This window comes from Elephas maximus, chromosome 6 (assembly GCF_024166365.1).
Source record: "Elephas maximus indicus isolate mEleMax1 chromosome 6, mEleMax1 primary haplotype, whole genome shotgun sequence".
In the NCBI taxonomy this organism is placed as follows: Eukaryota; Metazoa; Chordata; class Mammalia; order Proboscidea; family Elephantidae; genus Elephas; species Elephas maximus.
Genome location: NC_064824.1, coordinates 63,545,327 through 63,566,046, shown reverse-complemented (window position 1 = coordinate 63,566,046; position 20,720 = coordinate 63,545,327). Strand labels below are relative to the sequence as shown.

The following is a 20,720-nucleotide window of genomic DNA, read 5'->3' as shown; positions in this document are numbered from 1 at the left end:
TAGATTTTCCAATTAGTTGATGACCTTGAAGGCCACCTAACCTGCTATGTTTCAAATAAGACCAATTCTGGGATATTGTACTGCTCTGTGGCGCGGCTCTGGCAACTAAAACTAACAAAGAAAAAATAAAATTTTCTTTATCACTCTAAAGGAGTCCTTATTTTAATTTGGTAAAGAAAGTGTAATACTTAGATGGTGAGCATTATCAGGTACGTACTTGATGGGAAAATGGAGGCAGAGTTAATATTTTACTCACCATCCTTTCTAAGGCTATTTTATTCAAGATTTTAAAAAATTTAAAAATATGACTACTGTCTGCTGCTGCAGGGATTAGAGGACTCTGCCTCTGGATTTGAAAGCCAGACAGTCTCCTGCTATATATGATGACCAAATATAACCTTTCTTTGGTTAGACAGACTCTTTTATCTTCAAGTGACTTGTGGCAATTCTAGAAGTATTGCAGAAAATCTCCTAAGGACCTGAGAGCTGTTGATGGGATATTTTTTATGTTATCATACCTTATGTTTGTTAGCTATAGGGAACTATTGGATGATTGTTACACTAGAAAGGTGTTTAATTGATGCTCAATCTGTATTAAATCAATGTAAATAATTTGTGTGGATTTGTTAAATTTTCTCACATTTATACTTTTAGTCTCCGGAGTCCCTGAAGAATCTGACATAAAGTCTTCAGAGGCAGAGATTGAGCCATATGATTACATATTTGAGTAAACACAAAACTATAGGAGATGTTTGGGATGTGTGTGTGTGTGTGTGTGTGTGTGTGTGTGTCAGAGATAGAGTAAGTGAGCAAGCAAGAGAGATTCATCCTGCTTAGTGTTAGCCAATGTGATTCCACAGTGGCGCACTTGTATTACCAAAATTTCTATGCTGCAATTATTTCCATGGCAACAGACAGTGAGATCATGCAGGAGAATCTAAATTGTGAGAAAGATTGAGATTCGACTCCCATTCAGATGTTTGCGGTAATAAGTGGGAAGGGAGGACAACTGGGGGAGAAGAGAGTTATTATGAATGTTCTTTTTTAAGTTTGTTCCATCCACATAGTCAAGTGAAAGCAATCTTAAACAATATTGTATTGGTTGTTGTTGTGTGTCATAAAGTCCATTCTGACTCATAGCGATCCTATAGAACAGAATAGAACTCCCTGTCTTAGTTATCTAGTGCTGCTGTGACAGAAATACAAGTGGATGGCTTCAATGAACAGAAGCTTATTCTCTCACAGTCCAGTAGGCTAGAAGTCCGAATGCAGGGTGTCAGCTCTAAGGGAAGGCCCTCTCTCTCCATTGGCTCTGGAGGAAGGTCCTCATCATCAATATTCCCCGTGTCTAGGAGCTTCTCAGACACAGGGACCACGGGTCCAAAGGATGCACTCTGCTCCCAGCACTGCCTTCTTGGTGATATGAGGTCCCCATGTCTCTCTGCTTGCTCCTCTTTTACATCTCAAAAGAGATTGGCTTGAGACACAATCCAATCTTGTAGATTGAGTCCTGCCTCATTAACATAACTGCCGATAGTCCCATCTCATTAACATCAGAGAGACAGAATTTACAATACACAGGAAAAATATATCAGATGACAAAATGGTCGACAATCACACAACTCTGGGAATCATGGCCTAGCCAAATTGACACACATTTTTAGGGGACCCAATTCAGTCCATGACGCTTCCCATAGGGGTTTCAAGGCCGTATCTTTACGGGGAGCAGATCGACAGGTCTTTTCTCCTGCAGAGCTGGTGGGTTCAAACTGCTGACCTTTAGGTTAGCAGCCCAGCACTTAACCATGGCTCCACAAGGGCTCCTTTAAACAACATTAAGAATCATCAAATAACACAGAATGCTGTTTTTGAGAGTACATGCTTGGAAAAAAGTGTTAGCAAAAGAAAAGACATACAGATGACTTACATTTTCAAGCACCTAAACAATGAAAATACCTGTGTATATGTTCAAAGTCAAAAGTTTCAGAATCCTATTCAGAGTTTCCTAACAAAGCCTTGTGTTTCCTAGGTTGAAGAAACAGTCTCTTATTAGGTTTCCTTTATCTAATGAGAATACTGTTTTATTACTGACCCTATATCCAATATCTACCACTCCTCTGTCAGTTCATTGTACTATGGTAGATTATGTGTTACTGTGATGTTGGAAGCTATGTCACTGGTATTTCAAATACCAGCAGGGTCACCCATTGTGGACAGGTTTCACTGAAGCTTCCAGACTAAGACAGACTAGGAAGAAGGACATGGAAATTAACTTCTAAAAAAAATTGATGGGATAGTATCCATACTCTTAAAAGAAGACCAGATAATATGATTATTATTCAAGTTTATACATGAAACACCAATGCTAAAAATGAGGAAATTAAAGATTTTTAGCAACTTCTGCAGTTTGAAATTGATTAAAAATGCAATCAAGATGCATTGATAATTACTGGTGATTGGAATGTGAAAATTAGACACAAAGAAGTAGAACTGGTAGTTAGAAAATATGTCCATGGTGATAGAAAAGACACCGAAGATCACCTGATAGAATTTTACAAGACCAACGACCTATTCAGTAGAAATACCTTTTTTGAATAACATAAACAGTGACTGCATACATGGACTTCACCATAAGGAACACATAAGAGTCAAATCAACTACATCTGTGGAAAGAGACAATAGAGAAGCTCAATATCATCAGTAAGAGCAAGGCTAGGGGCCACTGCAGAGCAAATTATTGATTGCTCATATCAAGTTCAAGTAAGAAAATTAAAACAAGTCCGCAAGGGCCAAAGTATGGCCTTTGGTATACCCCACTCAATTTGGGGATCATCTCAGGAATTGGTCTGAAACATTGAACACTAAGGACCGAAGACCGGACAAGTTGTGGAATGACATCAAGGACATCATACATGAAGAAAGCAAGAGGTCATTAAAGAGACAGGAAAGAAAAAAAAGACCAAAATAATGTCAGAAGAAACTCTGAAACTTGCTTTTAAAGGTAGAGTAGCTAAAATGAATAGAATAAATGATGAAATAAAACAGCTGAACAGAAGATATCAAAGGGTGGCTCGGGAAGACAAAGTAAAGGATTATAATGAAACGTGCAAAGGCTTGGTGTAAGAAAACCAAAAGGGAAGAACACACTGAGCATTTGTCAAGCTGAAAGAACTGAAGAAAAATTTCAAACCTTGAATACCAATATTGAAGGATTCTATGGGGAAAATACTGAAAGAGGCAGGAAGCATCAAAAGATGATGGAAGGAGTACATAATCACAGTACCAAAAAGAATTGGTCAATATGCAACCATTTCAGGAGGTAGCATATGACCAAAAACCGATGGTACTGAAGGAAGAAGTCCAAGCTGCGCTGAAGGCATTGGTGAAAAACAAGGCTCCAGGAATTGATGGAATACCAATTGAGATGTTTCAATAAACGGACATAATGCTGGAAGCACTCACTTGTCTCTGCCAAGAAATTCAGAAGGCAGTTACCTGGCCAACTGAATGGAAGAGATCTATATCTGTGCCCATTCCAAAAAAAGGTGAACCAATAGAATGGGGAAATTATCAAATATTATTAACATCACATGCAAGTAAAATTCTGCTGAAAATAATTCAAAAATGGTTGCAGCAGTACATCAACAGGGAACTGCCAAAAATTCAAGCTGGATTCAGTACAGGAGGTGGAACCAGGGATATCTTCTCTGATGTCACATGGATCTTAGCTAAAAGCAAAGACTACGAGAAAGTTGTTTACCTGTGTTTTCTCAACTATGCAAAGACATTCGACTGTGTGGATCATAACGAATTATGGGTGACGTTGTGAAGAATGGAAATTCCAGAACACTTAATTGTTCTCAAGAAGAACCTGTACATAGACCAAGAGGCAGTTGTTAGAATACAGCAAGGGAATACTACATGGTTTAAAGTCTGGAAAGGTGTGTGTCGGCATTGTATCCTTTCATCATATTTATTCAATCTATACGTTAAGCAATAGTCTGAGAAGCCAGACTATATGATGAAGAACAGGACATCAGGATTGGAAGAAGATTCATTAACAACTTGCGATATGCAGATGACACAATCTTGCTTGCTGAAAGTGAAGGACTTGAAGCACTTACTGATGAAGATCAAAGACCAGCTTTCAGTATGGATTATACCTCAACATAAAGAAAACAAAACTTCTCACAAATGGACCAATAAGCAACATCATAAACCAACCAATCCCAAACTTGGTTTCCACTCATAGTGGCCCTATGGGACAGAGTAAAACTGTCCCTAGGGTTTCCACGGAGCAGCTGGTGGATTCAACATCATAATAAATGGAGAAAATATTGAAGTTGTCAAGGATTTCATTTTACTTTGATCCACAATCAACGTCCATGGAAGCGGCAGTTAAGAAATCAAATGATGTATTGCATTGGGCAAATCCGCTGCAAAACACCTCTTTCAAGTGTTAAAAATCAAAGGTATCACTTTCAGGACTAATGTGTGCCTGACCCAAGTCATGGTATTTTCAAATGCCTCATTTGCATGTGAAAGCTGGACAATGAATAAGGAAGACCGAAGAAGAATAGACACCTTCGAATTATGGCGTTGGTAAAGACGATTGAATATACCTTGGACTGCCAGAAGAACGAACAAATCCATCTTGGAGGTACAGCCAGAATGCTTCCTAGAAGTGAGGACGGTGAGATGTCTCACATACTTTGGACATGTTACCAGGAGGGACTAATCCCTGGAGAAGGGCATCATGCTTGGTAAAATAGACGATCAGTGATAAAGAGGAAGATCCTCAGTGAGATGGACTGACACAGTGGCTGCAACAATGGGCTAAAACAGCAATGATTGTTAGGATGGCACAGGATGGGGCAGTTTTTGTTTTGTTGTACGTAGGGTTTATGAGTTGGAGCTGACTTGACGGCACCTAACAAGAGCAAAATACCCAACAATGCTTTTGGGAAGGATATAAAATAATTTTAATACTACTCCTAATATGGAAATAGTTACAATTTGTACATCTACCAAATATAAGAATTAGATTTTGAATTAAAATGACAGTTTACTAATTTTATACACTTAGTGACTCAAAAGACAGAAATTATTAGTATTTAAGAGTAGTAGAAAATCATAAGCTATTAATTTATATACTCAATTTGTGGTATTGTATTAAGAAATAACTGGATTAGTTACTGAATCAGGACAGATTACTTAAATAATATAAATGTGAAAATATAGTTCCCTATTTTGAGGAAAGAAATATTACAATTGTTGGGTACACTGATCTTTCTACCAATGGAAATTATTTTTCTAAATATAATAGAGTCTTGAACTATACGTAGGTCCTCTCAAAAACCATAAATATTTGTTGCTGACAAGTTTGCAGAATAAAACATATAATGGCTGAGATTTTGTGGTCATTGGACTTCAACTAAATGCCCCACCAGAGAGCCCAAATATACTAAGTTGTAACCTTCCCCAACTATATATTTATTTTTATATCTCCCCTTTTTTCTGCCATCACAAAGACACTTGCTGTATAGCTGAGACATAACCATGGACTTGGGTTAATTACCAGAAATTGATTAGCAAAAACTAGAACAGGAGTGGGGCAGATTGTTGGGGCTGGAAATGGATGCAGGATAAAGGTGAATGAAAGTGAACGCAGATTGAACAGTCCTGGAAACATGGGGAGAAAGTGGAATAGGAGAAAAAGAATCTGAGAAGGATGGGGAAAATTCCTGAAGTAGAAATGAACAATCTGGGGACTTGAGAGGCCTGGGCATTGATTTTTAACAAGAATTTGAGTCACAGAATAGCAAGAGATAGAAGAAATTAGCCCGATTTTTAGGGTCAGCAGTATATCGATGGCTGCAGCAGTGTATCGATGGTGAACTGCCAGAAATTCAGGCTGGTTTCTTTCAGAAGAGGACATGGAATCAGGGATATCATTACTGATGTCAGATGGATCCTGGTTGAAAACAGAGAATACCAGAAGGATGTTTACCTGTGTTTTATTGACTATGCAAAGGCATTTGACTGTGTGGATCATAACAAATTACAGATAACATTGTAAAGAATGGGAACTCCAGAGCACTTAATTGTGCTCATGAGGAACCTTTACATAGATCAAGAGGCAACTGTTTGGACAGAACAAGGGGATACTGATTGGTTTAAAGTCAGGAAAGGTGTATGTCAGGATTATATCCTTTCACAATACCTTTTCAATCTGTATGCTGAGCAAACTATCCAAGAAGCTGGACTATATGAAGAAGAACAGGGCACCAGGATTGGAGGAAGACTCATTAATGACCTGCATTATGCAGATGATACAACCTTGCTTGCTAAAAGGGAAGAGAACTTAAGCACTTACTAACAAAGATTAGAGGCCACAGCCTCCAGTATGGATTGCACCTCAACATAAAGAAAACAAAAATCCTCACAAATGGACCAATAAGCAACATCATAATAAATGGAGAACATATTGAAGTTGCCAAGGACTTCATTTTACTTGGATCCACAATCAACAGCCATGGAAGCAGCAGTCAAGAAATCAAAAGATGCATTGCATTGGGTAAATCTGCTGCAAAAGATCTCTTTAAAGTGTTGAACAGCAAAGATGTCACCTTGAAGACTAAGGTGCGCCTGACCCAAGCCATGGTATTTTCAATTGCATCATATGCATGTGAAAGCTGGCCAATGAATAAGGAAGACCAAAGAATTGATGCCTTTAAATAGTGGTGTTGGTGCAGAATATTGAGTACATCATGGACTGCCAAAAGAACGAACAGATCTGTTTTGGAAGAAGTGTGGCCAGAATGCTCCTTAGAGGCAAGGATGGCGAGACTGCATCTTACACACTTTGGACATGTTGTCAGGAGGGATCAGTCCCTGGAGAAGGACATCATGCTTGGCAGAGTACAGGGTCAGCAGAAAAGAGGAAGACTCTCAACAAGGTGGATTGACACCATGGCTGCGACAATGAGCTCAAGCATAACAGCGATTGTAAGGATGGTGCAGGACTGGGCAGTGTTTCATTCTGTTGTGCACAGAGTTGCTATGAGTCGGAACCAACTTGACAGCACGTAACAACAGCAATGGAGAGACACTAGTTCCAAATTTATGGAGTTTGGGAAATCTCCCCTTGGGTCAAGAGGGAAATGGGAAGACTTGTTTCAGCCTAGACCTTTGGTGGCATCTGAGTCTTCCAGTTAAAGCTCATTTGTTAATTAAAAAGTTAACATCTGAGAGGCTGGAGTTGGAAAAAGCTTAGGAGAAAAAAGCAATCTGCACTGTAACTATGTTGAATATGGCTGATTTGCTTTCATACATATAGGAGTGGTGATGCATACTACATTATCATTAACTTCCCTGGCAAGAGTTTCAAAAATTAACAGAGTCCAAGGAACCACCAGGACTACTGAGATGGTGAAAAGGGTGAAGCCAGTTACTTCAAAAATCTAGGCATCCTTAATGTCCCTGAGCCTCAATTTTCTCATCTATAAAATGGGGCTAATAGTAGCTACTTTATAGTGTTATAATGTGCACTGTAGGTGCTCTCTCAATAATTGTTAATTTGTATGCCTCACATTTGTACATATTACATATACCAGGATGCCTCACCTTATAGCTAAAAGGAAACAAAACCATACTCTAGAATTCTGGCTGACAGTGTAATTTGGTCGGTTTCATATACAGGAGAGCTGTAAATTAGGAATGAGAGGCCAGGCCACAGTGTTTGCACTTAGAGGCCTTGAGTGGGGCAGCAACACAGAAAACCAGAGAACTGATGCAAAGGCTTCCTTTTGAGCCTACCCTTCTTATATTTGCAGAAGCACATGACCAGACAGACCCTTTCCTGTGAACAATACTCTCTTGCCAAAAGGTCACCTCACACCCTAGCGTGGATATTGGGGCTCCTTCAGTAGTTGCTAGAAGACTGATTTGACCTACAGCCATGTGAGCAAGCCCAGATCTATCCTGACATGCCACAGAAGCTTAACTGTAACACAGCCCAAGAAAGAGATGGAAAGAGGTGTGTATTTGGTGTTTTCACAGAAATTGGATGAGACTATATACGTGATTTTGTATCCTATAATTCCCCCATTTATAATGTGAGCATGTTCCCTTCTCATGGAATATTTTTTAAAACCATGTTTGATTTGTTTCTATTTTTAAGGCTATATAGTATTCCACTGAATGGCTGTGCCATAATATTTAACCAAAAGGGAGATGTCTGGTTTCTTTTTAAGTATCTATTATTATAAATTATACTATAATTAACATTTTTTTTCATATCTCTCTGTGTCTACCTCTGACTATATCTTCAGGATGAATTCTTGGAAGTAGAAGTACTGGGCTTTCAACACACATTGCCAATTTGACTACCGGAGCATCCTACCAATTTATATCTCTTTGACTAGTGTGGTAAGGAGCCCTGGTAGTGCAGCAGTTGAGCACTGGCTCTAACTGAAAGGTTGGCGGTTCAAACCCACCAGCTGCTCTGCAGGAGAAAGATGTGGCAGTCTACGTCTGTGAAGATTTTAGCCTTGGAAACTCTATGGGGCAGTTCTACTCTGTCCTATAAGGTCAGACCTGAACTACAGTTTGTCTGACTGCAAAGTCTTAGGCAGTCCATCATCATTATGCTATACTTGCTAAAGAACTAATAGCTATTCCAAATTTACAATACCTCATTTAGCTCAGAAGACGTATTTCTAGAAGCAGGAATGCCTACTGGATGGCCGAATCATCCATTTGAGGGGTATACATGTACATCGTAGTACCAAACCCAAAAACCAAACCCAATTCCAACTCACAGCAACCCTATAGCAACCTGGTAGGACACAGTAGAACTGACCCTAGGGTCTCCAAGGCTATAAATCTTTACAGAGGCAAACTGCCGCATCTTTCTCCCACAGAGCAGCTGGTGGGTTTGGCTAGCAGCCTAGTGCTTTAACCACTGTGCCACCAGGGCTCCATAATCATAGTACAGTCTCCAAATAAGTGAGCACATTTATGGGACATTGGCAACTACTCTTCCTTTCTCTTCAGACTCCCAAATACCATGCCATTCTCTTGCTTTTTTTGGTCATTTCCATCCAACTGTGACATTTATATCAAATGATTTCCACCAGTCCCAAATTACCTGCTTACCTCGACCTTGAGGCATGTTAAACCCTAGTAAAACAAGCATGTTAACTCTCACCATGTGCCCTTGGTTTCTTTGTAGCTGATTCAGCAAGGTCATTTGCCCGGTATTATGGCTTAGAATTATTCAGTAGAATACAAAATAAATGGCAGACAGAGGGTCTACAGCAGAATAGAAACACTGCAGAACACTTTTAACTTTAATCAAATGTTGCTGAACAATCTCAATGCAAGAAAGAATGGGCTTATTGGCTACCAGCATATTAGAGCTCTCAGAGATTGGTAAAACAGATGTTATCATATTTTTCTTACCCAAACATCATTTAATGTTTACACTATATGATAATATATCAATTACAATTAACCGCATCAATTTTCAATTAACTCATTTATTTAATATTTGATGATGACGTGTGTGTGCATGTGTGTGTGCAGGTGTGTATCAGAAACAGAGGAGCACCATTATGAAAGCACATAGGGCAGAGACGCATGAAATGGGAAATGTGTGTACATGAAATCCCCTATTAAAGTAGGAGAAATCAAACGGAGTTTGCGCATAACAAATCTGCAGTACAAAATTTTGTGTGGCTTGATGATGTTTACTTGAAATGAAGTTGTCATATTGATGAGTATTAACAAAAAAGAACATGAAAAACAGGGACTGCCTTAGTAGCTAGTGAGTGCCTGTCATCGGAAAGGTACAAAAAAGCCTAGATGTACTGTATATCTGTCAAGATTATTCACTTATTTATTCAATCAGTAAAATCATTTTGGGCATACACTATGTGCCAGGCATTGTATTAGATGTTGCTGATACAGAGATGAAACAAAACACTCTGCCACGAAGAATTCTAATTTAGAGAGTAAAGGCTCTAGGGAGGTCAAAGAAGTGGCTGTAATGACCATACCAAGGAGCCATGGCACGGAGTACAGTACAGGCCTGAGGGGGTCCTGGAGCTGCTCTCCTCAGCCCTGTGCTGTGCACATGTCTCTGAAGATAGAAGTCTGTAATGGTGTCCTCAAGCTTATCTAGATGACTTTCTTCAGTAGGCAACATGAGGGAGTTTACTTGGAGCCCCTTACTGAGTTGAATATCACAGTGGGTGAACCACCTTAAATTTTAAGCATGAGTTTTATGAGCTATAAGACTGGGATTTTGAGAAAACATTTTTTTTTTTTTTTTTTTTACTTTTAAGAACTTTTCCCAGAATCCTTCTGCCTTAATATGCTGACAGCATCAAAACCAGTATTACTAGGTAACAACTGATAACAAATATTGATCTTCTGTGGCTAGCCAACCTGGGGATAGAAAAGGAAATGAAAATCTTTGTATAATACATTTACAAGGGATGTTTAGGAAACTTTTTGTTTCATTTATTAAACACATGATGATACATTGACAATGTGACAGCAACTAAGTGTGTATCAATACTTACTGCAAAACTAAAGTGCATTTTTTGACGTAACAACAAACTCACAGAAAGTCGACGAGTCTGTGATAGTAAATCAAAGCCGTTAGGCTTAAAGGATAGCAAGCACTGGTCTAAAGAAGGGCAGCCCACAGTGGAAGCACGGAGAAGTGTGTGCATCTCTAGAATCCCTGTGCTGTTAGGCATTGGAGGTAGTCTGGCCACACCATGCTTTTCACTTATTCCCAAGACATCCTAAACTGCATCTCTTTCATCCAGTAATTAATGCAACGTATCCACTATTTAATACAAACGCATAGTATACAGCTGATGTAATATTGCATGAACAAATTCTGTCCCCCACTCCCTAAAAAAAGAAAACTGTTCCTCTCGGCTTTTGTTTCTTCAAAGGTAAAAAATGAGGGATCCAGCAAAAAATTATCTCTAAAGCTATTCCTATGATTCTAGGATAAATGTAAGACTGAATTATTCAAAAGGGAATACATGAAATGAGTGTTTACCAGAGGGTGTTTTTTTTTTTCCCTAAGTTCTATTTATTTTGTTGTTGTTGGGAACATACACAGCAAAACACACACCAAAGAGGACCTGGATACGTAAAGCATTACTGAAAAAGAAGAACAAAGTGGGAGGCCTCACTCTACCTGATTTTAGAACCTATTATACTCCCACAGTAGTCAAAACAGCCTAGTGCTGGTACAACAACAGATACATAGACCAATGGAACAGAATTGAGAATCCAGACATAAATTCATCCATAGATGAGCAGCTGATATTTGACAAAGGCCCCAAAACAGTTAAATGGGGAAAAGACAGTCTTTTAAACAAATGGTGCTGGAATAACTGGATATCCATCTGCAAAAAAATTGAAACAAGACCCATACCTCACACCATGCACAAAAACTAATTCAAAGTGGATCAAAGACCTAAATATAAAATCTAAAACAATAAAGATCATGGAAGAAAAAATTGGGACAATGTTAGGAGCCCTAATACATGGCAAAAACAATATACAAAACACTACTAACAAGGCAGAGGAAAAACTAGGTAACTGGGAGCTCCTAGAAATCAAACACCTATGCTCATCCAAAGACTTCACCAAAAGAGTAAAAAGATTACCTACAGACTGGGAAAAAGTTTTTAGCTATGACATTTCCAATCAGCACCTGATCTCTAAAATCTACATGATACTGGAAAAACTCAACTGCAAAATGACAAATAATCCAATTAAAAATGGGCAAAAGAATCCCACTTTGAAGTGTGGTGTCTGGGGTCTTAAATGCTAACAAGCGGCCATCTAAGATGCATCAATCAGTCTCAACCCACCTGGGTCAAAGGAGAATGAAGAACACCAAGGTCACACGATAACTATGAGCCCAAGAGACAGAAAGGGCCACATGAACCAGAGACTTACATCATCCTGAGACCAGAAGAACTAGATGATGCCCGGCCACAACCGATGACTGCCCTGATGGGGAGCACAACAGAGAACCCCTGAGGGAGCAGGAGAACAGTGGGATGCAGATCCCAAATTCTCATAAAAAGACCATACTTAATGGTCTGACTGAGACTAGAGGAATCCCGGCGGTCATGGTCCTCAAACCTTCTGTTGGCCCAGGACAGGAACCATTCCCAAAGACAACTCATCAGACATGGAAGGGTCTAGACAATGGGTTGGAGAGAGATGCTGATGAAGAGTGAGCTACTTGTATCAGGTGGACACTTGAGGCTGTGTTGGCGTCTCCTGTCTGGAGGGGAGATGGGAGGGTAGAGAGGGTTAGAAACTGGCAAAACCGTCACAAAAGGAGAGACTGGAAGGAGGGAGCAGGCTGACTCATTAGGGGGAGAGTAAGTGGGAGTATGGAGTAAGGTGTATATAAGCTTATATGTGACAGACTGACTTGACTTGTAAACTTTCACTTAAAGCACAATAAAAATTATTTTAAAAAAATGGGCAAAAGATATGAATAGACACTTCACTAAAGAAGACATTGAGGTAGGTAACAGAGATATGAGGAAATGTTCACTATCATTAGCCATTAGAGAAATGCAGATCAAAATTACAATGAGATTTCATCTCACTCCAACAAGGCTGGCATTAATCCAAAAAACACAAAATAATAAATGTTGGAGAGGCTATGAAGAGATTGGAACACTTGTACACTGCTGGTGGGAACGTCAAATGGTATAAACACTTTGGAAATCAATTTGGCTCTTCCTTAAAAAGCTAGAAATAGAACTACCAGCAATCCCACTCCTTGGAATATATCCTAGAGAAATAAGAGCCTTTACACAAACAGATACATGCACACCCACGTTCATTGCAGCATTGTTTACAAGAGCAAAAACATGGAAGCAACCAAGGTGCCCATCAAAGGATTAATGGATAAATAAATTATGGTATATTCACACAATGGAATACTATGCATCGATAAAGAACAGTGATGAATCTGTGAAACATTTCACAACATGGAGGAATCTGGAAGGCATTATGCTGAGTGAAATTAGTTGCAAAAGGACAAATATCGTATGAGACCACTATTATAAGCACTTGAGAAATAGTTTAAACAGAGAAGAAAATATTCTTTGACGGTTATGAGAGGGGGGAGGGAGAGAGAAAGGGAGAGGGGTTTCCACTAATTAGATAGTAGATAAGAACTACTTTAGATGAAGGGAAAGACAACACACAATACAGGTGAGATCAGCACAACTGGACTAAACCAAAAGCAAAGAAGTTTCCTGAATAAACTGAATGCTCTGAAGGCTAATGCAGCAGGGGCGGGGGTTTGGGGACCATGGTTTCAGGGGACATCTAAATCAAATGGCATAAGAAAATCTATTAAGAAAACACTCTGCATCCCTCTTTGGAGAGTGGTGTCTGGGGTCTTAAACACTACCAAAAGGCCATCTAAGATGCATCAATTGGTCTCAACCCACATGAAGCAAAGGAGAATGAAGAACACCAAGGACACAAGGTAATTACAAGCCCAAGAGACAGAAAGGGCCACATGAACCAGAGACTACATGAGCCTGAGACCAGAAGACCAGATGGTGTCCAGCTACAACCGATGACTGCCCTGACAGGGAACACAACAGAGAACCTCTGAGGGAGCAGGAGAGCTGTGGGATGCAGATCCCAAAGACCAGACTTAATGGTCTGACTGAAACTAGAAGGACCCTGGTGGTCATGGCCCCCAGACCTTCTGTTAGCCCAAGACAGGAACCATTCCCAAAGTCAACTCTTCAGACAGGGATTGGACTGGACAATGGGATAGAAAAAATGCTGGTAAAGAATGAGCTTCTTGGATCAAGTAGACAGTTGAGACTATGTTGACATCCCCTATCTGGAGGGGAGATGAGAGGGTAGGGGGGTTAGAAGCTGGCGGAATAGACATGAAAAGAGAGAGTGGAGGGAAGGAGCCGGCTGTCTCACTGGGGGAGAGCAATTAGGAGTATATAGCAAGGTGTATATAAATTTTTGTATGAGAGAATGACTTGATCTGTAAACTTTCACTTAAAGTACAATAAAAACTAAAAAAAAACCAAAACATGCACACACACCAATTCAGCAGTTTCTGCATGGACAATTTAGTGACATTGATCACATTCTTGGAGTTGTACAACCATTCTCACTGAGTTGTTCCTCTCTCATTGACATAAACTCAGTGCCACCTAAGGTTCCTATCTAACCTTTTGAGTTGCTTTTGTCAGCTTGATCCCATGTAGGTAACTCTTAAAACAGCATAATGCTCAAGGTAGGTCTTTTTTTTACTAGTTAAGCTAAACTATAGTTTGGTTTTAAGGAAACTTCAGGGGATATTTTTGGTTTAAGGTTTAAAGATTATTACCAAAGGGCTTTATAGTAAATATTGTTTAAAGACGTAAAAATTTGCATAAGGAAGTATTTTAGCTGGTGGTTGGTAGTTTTTAAAGCTATGTCATTTTTATGAGTTTTCATATGAGTCAGGAAAAATAGAGAAATGTGTTGTGAGCACCGCCTTTTCTCTTTCTTGAAGGTAGCATCTTCAGCTCTTGATCTAACGAAAGTGTAAGGGCTCTCTGGAAATAAATTTCCTGGCTACTATCTACCTTTTTGACCATGAGACTAAAATGAATGAGAATGTTAAATCTCACGTTCAAGTACTTTTCTTGTTAATGGGTGATCCTTAGAATTAGCATTGACATTTGTCAAGATCATCATAACCCTGAGTTAAAATGACTGAGAAGTTATATTGAGTCTGTATTTTCAGAGTGTACATATTCAGTGATTTTTAGGTCTATTTAGACTATCATAACAGCTGATTTCTAAACAATTGTTTTAGAAATTGAATGATTTGCCCAACTAACTAACTGAGATATTCAAATCTGATCATTAGCTCGATAATCAAATCCATTCCTTGCTCCTGGATTTCCAAAATATAATTAAGGAGCAATAAATATACTGCTTTGCATCAACACTTTCTCTACCTAAAAAGGTCCTATATTAAATTCCACCCATTTCCCCCGAGTTGATTCTGACTCACAGTGACCCTATAGGACAAAGTAGAACTGCCCTACAGGGCTTCCAAGGAGTGGCTGGTGGATTTGAACTGCAGACCTTCTGGTTAGCAGCCGAACTTTTAACCACACACCACCAGGGCTCCTATATTAAACTACCAGGTATTAAATATATATTAAGTCAAGAATGATATCTGATCAATAATATTTTTAAGTTATGGTCTACCATAGTACAAACGTTCATGTGATTTTACTTTTGCCTGAATTACTTTAGTACATAGTACAATTTGGACAATGTGAAACCTAACCCAAGCTTTCTTACCCTAGTGTTATTTCCATTTCTTGTAAATTCCACCCCTCTATTTCCAGCAATGTGGGGTTATTTGCCAAATTGGCATAGTTCCATTACACATGTAAAGTTGTATACCTATATTTGAAGGGAAGCTATTAAATATTTCATTTTCCTGAATACATTTTAAGAGACCTAAGAGGCCAATATAAACTCACCTATGAATCTAGCAAGCTACTTTTAGCAAATACAGACGTATGAAGTCATAAATAGATAGTACCATTAAAATGGATTTTTAAATTATCTGTAGTTTAAAGGAGGACGATGCAATGCATAGTTTTCAGGAATCTGAAAGTATCTGATAAATTTGATAGTGCCTGAAATAGGGGTTATTTGTACAGGTCACCTAATCCATTTATTAATCCATTTTTTTATGCTCTTTAATGTCATCTGTGTTTATGCTGAGAGTACTGCCACTGAAAATGCTTTGCTCATGTTATTGATAAAAACTCAGTACTTCCCACTACCTTAACTCTTTTTGGAAAATAATGTACTGACAGGCCAAATTAATTTAACTTTAAATAATATATTGGCTAGATAGTAAATATTTTAAAAGATGGTTTAAGCATGTGGTACTTTATTTGCTACCTTGGTAACAAGAAATCTCATAGATTAAAGTTAATACTATGAATATAAACTATTATATGTCAAAAACATGGAAATGAATAGTAAAAGAAAAAAAATACAGTTAAGAATCTCACCTGAATTATAATAAAAATATTGGGAAAGTTATAATAGTGTTATGGTGATTTTTCCTCTCAACAAACAGCAGGAAGAGAAAAAAAAACTGTGCACGGGATGACAGCGCTGTCTTTAAAGTGTACAGTTTTATAATAAAAATGTTTTAATTTAAGAAATTGCCCAGGATAAAATACGATCATGGTTGTGATTGTTTTCTTTTTTACTTACAGAGAAAATCACATAAAATGATGTTTTATTTTCAAATAAAGCAAAAATGTCTCAAATACAGCAAAAAATATACACTTGCATTTATGATAATTCTTACTGAATTTCAAATAAATTCCCTTAATAATATTAAGACAAAGAATTTTTCAGGTGTTGCAATGTATAATTTTTTCTGTATTAGACTGCATAGGTAAGGAAATGACTAAGTCAATGAAACACGGTGTGGACATTTAGCTTAAAAATATCCTTAATCTAAAATATCAAAATACATGTTTAATAGTCCTCACTATCTATAGCTATGAGTCGGAATCGACTCAACAGCACTGGGTTTTATCTATAGCTTAAAAATACATCTCAAGCTTTTCTTTTGGTGATAAAAACGACTTTAATGTTTCTTAATTTCTTGCCTTCCCCGGTATATTATTAACCACTACAAGCATAAAGAGAAAGAGGACAGAAAGTATTGTGCAAAAGGAGACAAAGTTGTGTAAATAGAGTGATCTATATTAAAAACTTACATTTAAATGTTTGCACCCAAGAAAGAACAAATGGTCTCACCTTGCCGTCTCTCACAGAGCAGACATACATGGTTTTCATTTGCTCTGTTTCATCCTTCACTTGGACAGGAACCTCTTAACTGTTTTCTTTCATGTGCTGTTTTCTCTCCTGCCTCCACTCCAGCACACACATGCTCTCTCTTTTTCCTGTAGACTCTGCAGTAAAAGCTACCAGTTATCTCATTTTTCTAAGACTTGCAGACGTCTGCCAGTGGCTGATAGGAAATGCTGATTGAGAAAGGGTTTATCTACTTTTCATCCAAAATATGTGAACCATTAAGGAAATTATAAAAAGCAGCAACAATACATCTATTATTCAGAACCTTTCCCTTAGCGATTATTAAAAGGATGATATTTTTAGCCAAAGAAAGCAAAATGCATCTGCAGCAGCTGGTTTCCAAGGAAACAGAATAATTTAAAACCATGTGGAACTCTGCTCTCTAATTTTCATCAGTTCGCCTTCATTCCTGGAGGTGGCTTACTCAGAATTCATAATTTAAAAAACTATATAACTGCAGTGGATTATTTCCTCTAACACACTTTAGAAGATGAATCTGGCGTTATGGATCACCTTAAAATTCAGTCTGGAAGTTTGGATTAGTTTTAACAGTTATTTTATTTTCAAAACCAAGGTGAGAAAAATGTATCAAGAATTAGAAACCAGGCAAAATTTTAGTATTATATAATGATTTTTGAAGTACAGAAAAACTTCAAAATTGATCATCCAAGAGTATTTACAAGTCAACATGACACCTAAGTGTGTAAAAAAATGCCTTTAAGTATATTCAGTACTTTTAGAAGTTTAAGGAAGTTCCCCATTCATTTAGTTAGTCTTTATCCAATGTTCAGTAGTTTTTCTCCCCCTCACCTTTTTTTGATTTTGTAAGAACCATTGTGTTTTTTGTCTTCTGATTCAAAGACAAAAACCAATCTTTCAAAATAAACAAAATAAAAAAGTAAAACCGAGACAAAAAAATTCTTAGAAATTATACATTGTCATTTCTATTGAAAGAAGTATTCTTTTTGAAAGAAGTATTAAAAATATTAATGAACAAATTACTTACATCACTGAAAGACCTTTATTTTATTATTAAAATCAACAGGTATTAGTTGATTGCCAGTGTGCCCGAATCAGTAATAATCTTTATTAAAAGAAGCTAGATTGTAGTGAAGTTCTTCCACCCTTGAATTACCGATACATATGAATTCAAATAACTATAGAATTATGGGGCTGGTAGCAAAATTACTTGTCATATGTGTTTAGTATATGTGTGTCATTTATTCTACATATTTAGAACTCTCCCTTATATTCCCTAAGGAAAAATAAAAGGCAGTATTAGAAGACATAAGCAGCTGACAAAGTAAAATTTTAACTTTAGAGCTGTTCAAAAAAATATTACCCTAGGCATATTACCAACAAAATAGATACTGTGATGGAATTCCCATCTAGATATAATTCGATTGATAAATGAAGCTATCAATGAAACTTGCCTATTGAAATGCTGCTTTTTTTTTTTTTACAGCAATGTTTAATCCTTCACAATTAGGTTTCCGAGCTGCTAAAACAAAAATGTCCCATGCATGTTCCTAAATATAGATTGGCAGTTGTTGAATTATCCTATAAGCTTAAAACTTACTGAATAAAATATACAATTGCTCAATGGCAAGAGATGTATAAACAGCAGTAAGTTACAGGACTTAAACGCACTTATTAATTATAAATTAGCACCAAAAGAGTCTACAATCTGGAAAAATTATTTTCCTAAGCCATTCACTGCACTGCAAATATGAAAAGACACCACATGCAATTTTATATCGTATATTCAGAGAAGGCTCCATTTTCTCACGACCTGTGGAATTTACTGAGCTTTCCTTGTCCTTCCTGTGATTCGCATTTTAACATAAGCTTGAATAAAAACAAAACAAAATAAAACTCACATGATGGCTCATTACCTATTAATTTTGTTCCAGTAACACTTGCTTAGAAAGTTACCCAGGATGAGACATGCCTCTGGTGTTTTTATCAGCTGAAGCTTTTGCAGGGAGAAAGGACAGCTCACTGCAGAGCTTCCTCAAGTAATGCAGGGCGCATACTTTAGGGAAATGTCTTCCGAATAATTTTCATATTATAAAATTGTCTCAATAGTAGCTGAGAAGCTTTCTCTTATAAAAAAAAATCCCTCTTACCTGTAAATATGGTTTCTGTACTTCGGCTCCTTCAGAACAGACTGAAGAGTTCACGCCTCCCTCGTCTATCCATCACACTGCAGCCAACCAATAACAAAAGCCAGATCCTGGCATTCTCTGGCTCATGCTCCCTGCTTTGCTTCCATCCTTGTTCCCTCCCACCCCCCACTCTTTTAGAGGACAAATCCCTGCAGCTGGGAGAGAAAAAGGGAGTAGAGAAAAGGAATATGGAGAGGAAAGCAGAGATAAAAGATATTTCAAAGAATAGTTCCAAACTATGGAAAATATCTGTAGGTGAACTCTGCTGAAGTAAAATGTCTTGCTTTGGGTTTAGGAATATAAGGTTTATCAATGCCCCACCCACCCAAAATCAAAGTAAAACACTCAAGATAAAATCTAGGTAAGTTGCCTATTTTTGCAGCCTCCCCTGATTTTTCTCAGTGACACAAATATTCCTCCTCATTGTACATTCCGATATGTAAACAGAGGAGGCTGAGACAGAACCTCAAGGTAACATTATGTATATTCAGTTTGCAAAGAAATAAAATGAATCAAAACCTTTTATATTCATACTATTTGTACTGCAACCTTTGGTAGTGTGTCCATTCAAAACCAGTTTCAGGGCTCAATCAGTATGAAAAAGTTATTTTAACGTGAATATTAGAACATCCAAATATTTCAAAGTTATAATTCAGATTCTTTAAATGCCGACATCAATTTGCCTATGTGAAGAATGGAGCTTGTTAAATGTTAAAAAGGGATCAGGCACTTGGTTGCTATATCTCAAAGTGACTAAGAGAACTCCAATTTTATTCTAATAGCCCTGGGCAAAAATCATTTTCACCTCTGAACCGAGAGGCACCACATATGTAAAAGGACAATTGAGAATGTTAGAATTCTTTAAGGTAACAAAGCAAATTCATTTGCAGCTTAATGGAGGTTAGATTGGGATGAACAAAGAGCCCAAACTATATTCAGATTGTATTCTTAACTTTAAAAAATAATTCAAACAGAAGTTCTTTATGATTAAAAATAATAATAATAATGCTAATTGAGCTTTCTCTAATAGAGGTTGTCTGAAAAAATTTTCTTGGGGAGATATAAATTAAGCAATTGATGCTATTTACACCCTAAAGGTGTGTACGGGCTAGCTGAGATATTTACAGGTTTTGCTACTCAATTTCTTAAATCATTAATGTGTCCTCATGGAAATAAGACCAAAGGGAGAAAAAGGAGAGGTGGAGACAAGCAACTATTCTTTATCTCCAAGGCTAACTGGCATAAGGACAAACCAATGGTAGCCCAGGAACAAGGGTACAGGAAGTTAGGGGTATTATTCTTGCTAGGAGAATAGCTGGTGACTTGACCTGAAACTGACTTTGGATAGAGGCGCACACATTTTACTTAATTTGTACGGTTATTTGGAGCAGTCCTTGGGTGCTCTGCTAGAGGTTAAGGGGAATATTAAATCTATCCCTCATTTCTACCTCAAGCCATGCCTGAACGCTTCATCTAAGGAAAATGCTTCCAAGGCTTCCGTCGTCCTACTGCTAGGCATAGCTGGGGAAGTCCCCAGGGTAGCATTTCTTGAACTGTGCTTTGAGGGGTCATTTGGATCAGAATCATTTTGGGAAGGGCAGGGAG

The 20,720-nt window shown here is 37.8% G+C and overlaps 1 protein-coding gene across 1 annotated transcript in view; it reads right to left on the bottom strand.

The window, feature by feature from the left end:
* CSRNP3 (cysteine and serine rich nuclear protein 3) overlaps nt 1–19,104 on the bottom strand; it is a 209,479-nt gene extending 190,375 nt beyond the window's left edge. The window contains exons 1-2 of the mRNA XM_049887346.1: nt 19,077–19,104; nt 16,891–17,045 (exon numbers count right to left, since the gene is read on the bottom strand). The gene's annotated coding sequence lies outside the window, so the exon portion shown is untranslated. The remainder of the gene's footprint in view (nt 1–16,890; nt 17,046–19,076) is intronic.
* Nucleotides 19,105–20,720: the final 1,616 nt, after the last annotated feature.